Source organism: Arachis hypogaea, chromosome 3 (genome assembly GCF_003086295.3).
Source record: "Arachis hypogaea cultivar Tifrunner chromosome 3, arahy.Tifrunner.gnm2.J5K5, whole genome shotgun sequence".
NCBI classification, from domain to species: Eukaryota; Viridiplantae; Streptophyta; class Magnoliopsida; order Fabales; family Fabaceae; genus Arachis; species Arachis hypogaea.
Genome location: NC_092038.1, coordinates 46,543,970 through 46,546,518, shown reverse-complemented (window position 1 = coordinate 46,546,518; position 2,549 = coordinate 46,543,970). Strand labels below are relative to the sequence as shown.

At 43.0% G+C, this 2,549-nt stretch overlaps 1 pseudogene; it reads left to right on the top strand.

Moving 5' to 3' along the window:
* The first annotated feature begins 209 nt into the window (after window positions 1-209).
* On the top strand, window positions 210-311 carry LOC112793497 (small nucleolar RNA R71; annotated as a pseudogene).
* The last annotated feature ends 2,238 nt before the right edge of the window (window positions 312-2,549 follow it).

Sequence of the window (2,549 nt, the reverse complement as noted above, 5' to 3'; positions counted from 1 at the left end):
CCATGTGGTTCAACTCTATTACTCCTCGAGTGTTGCTTCTTTCAAAAGCATAGAAGTAGTCATTCTCAGCTACCGTCTCAATGACATCTATGGCTTCTTCAATGGTTTTCTTCTTGTTTAGAGAGCCCCCTGAGGAATGGTCTACAACCTTCTTTGACTCATAAGAGAGACCTTCATAGAAAATGAAGTTGAACCCATTCATTGAACATGTCCGATGTGCATCTTCTTGTTAAGTCCTTAAATCTCTCCTATGCCTCATAGAGAGTTTCACCATCTTGTTGCCTGAAAGTTTGCACCTCAGCTCTCAGCCTGTTAATTCTTTGAGGAGGGTAGAATCTTGCCAAAAATTTGTTCACCACATCTTCCCAATTTGTTAAGCTCTCCTTTGGAAAGGACTCCAACCACTTGGATGCTTTGTCCCTGAGTGAAAAAGGGAACAAAAGTAGCCTATAGACATCTGGGTGGACTCCATTAGACTTCACAATATCACATATTCTCAGGAAGGTGGTTAGATGTTGATTGGGGTCTTCTTGGACACTTCTTTCAAATGAGCAGTTGTTCTGAACAAGGGTGATGAGCTGGGGTTTTAATTCAAAGTTGTTGGCATGTATGGTGGGCTTTTGGATGCAACTTCCATAGTTTCTTGGATTTGGATTGATGTAAGAGCCTAGAACTCTCCTTTCTTTCCCAGCATAATTTGTAGGGCCTTCTCTGGCATGGTTGTGAGCTTCTCCTTCATGATTGTTTTCCAAATTCTCCTCTATGTTTGTTTCAAAATACTTTTCCTCGTCCTCAGCACCAACAACTTCTTTCCTTCTTGCTTCCCACCTTAGTCTCCGGAGGGTCCTGATGTGTGAAAAGCGATCCAACACAAAACTCACCGGCAAGTGTACCGGGTCGCATCAAGTAATAATAACTCACATGAGTGAGGTCGATCCCACAGGGATTGAAGGATTGAGCAATTTTAGTTTAGTGGTTGATTTAGTCAAGCGAATCACGTTTTGGTTGAGTGGGTTGTATTTAACAGAAGTTAAATTGCTTGGAAAGTAAAGGGAGAAGGGGAATTTGCAGTAAATTAAAGGACAGGGAAATAAACTTGCTGAATCTTAAAGAACAAGAAAGTAAATGACTGAAACTTAAAGTGCAAGAAATGTAAATTGCAGTAACTTAAATGGCAAGGAATGTAAATTGCTTGAATATAAAAGGGATTTGAGGACTGGGATTGCAGAAGCTAAACAAAGAGAAATTGAATTGCCACAGTTAATAAAGCAGAAATTGAATTAGAAACAATTAGAACTCAAACAGAAATTGAAAGTAAAGTGCAGCAGGGTTCACAGAAGAACCGAAAGTAAATTAGGATCTCAGGACTCCAGAGACTAGGTAGCAGAGCCTAGATCTCAATTACCTTCCTAGATCCAAGTTCTCAAAGCAATTGACAAGAAATTGAAGAGGAAGCAGTAAAGGAAATTGAAATTAAACTCAATTGTGCAGAAAGATGTTTAAGGAGATTTTGAATGGAGATTGAGACAGAATTTCCTCAATTCTTCACACCCAAAACTCAAAACAAGGAAATTAAAAATGCCCAAGCAAGAACGAGGAAGAAGAGAGATCAATTCTCCTCCCCAATTCTTTGAAATCTCAGTGAAGACACCAAGAGAAGTTCCAAAGTGCAAAAATAAAATTCAAAGCTCAAAGAAAGTGCAAAATTCAAAAGCAAAGCAAAAGGTCCTAATTACATCAAACTAGCTCCTATTTATACACTTCCTATTCTTGGATTTTGGGATTTGGATGGGCTTTTGATTTGGTGAAGAAATGAATTGAATTGGAATTTTAAATAAATTTTCGGCCCAAAATAATAGCTTCCAGGAGGCTGCCCTGCCCTTGTGGAGGGCAGGGCAGAAAATTGATGTTTGGTGCGTTGCTGGTGCGGGCGTGGTGCAGGCTGGTGCGCAGAATGCTGCCCTGCCCTCGCGGAGGGCAGGGCAGAAAAAAATGGTGCTGCCAGGATCGTGCTGTGGTGCGCGCTGGTGCTGCCAGGATAGTGCCTTGGTGCGCCAGACTCATTTCTTGGTGCGCCAGATTCATGCCACACAAAATGCTGCCCTGCCCTCGCGGAGGGCAGGGCAGTGTTTTCACTTTGATGTCCCAAGTTCGAATCATGGCCGAAACACACGCTATTTAATTTCCTTGGCTTTCTTGGCACGGTAATGGGGCCTAGTTCCTTGCTTCCTTCTTGTTCCGCGTTCGAGACTTGTAGCAAGCATCATAGGCATTTTTCCTTTGATTTTCTTCCTTGGTGAGCCCGATACTGCCCTTGTGGAGGGCAGGGCAACATTTTCTTCTTCTTGATTCCAAGGCACAAATTTGTGCTCTGCCCTTGTAGTGGGCAGGGCAGAGTTGCCTTCTTTACCTTGTTCCCTTATGTTGCCCTCCTAGAGGGCAGTGTGCCCTTGTGGAGGGCAATGCTTGCCTCCCCCATTGCATGCGGCACACTTTTCCTTCCTTTGACCACGCATCCTTCTTCTTGGGTCACGCTTTCTTAGGCCACA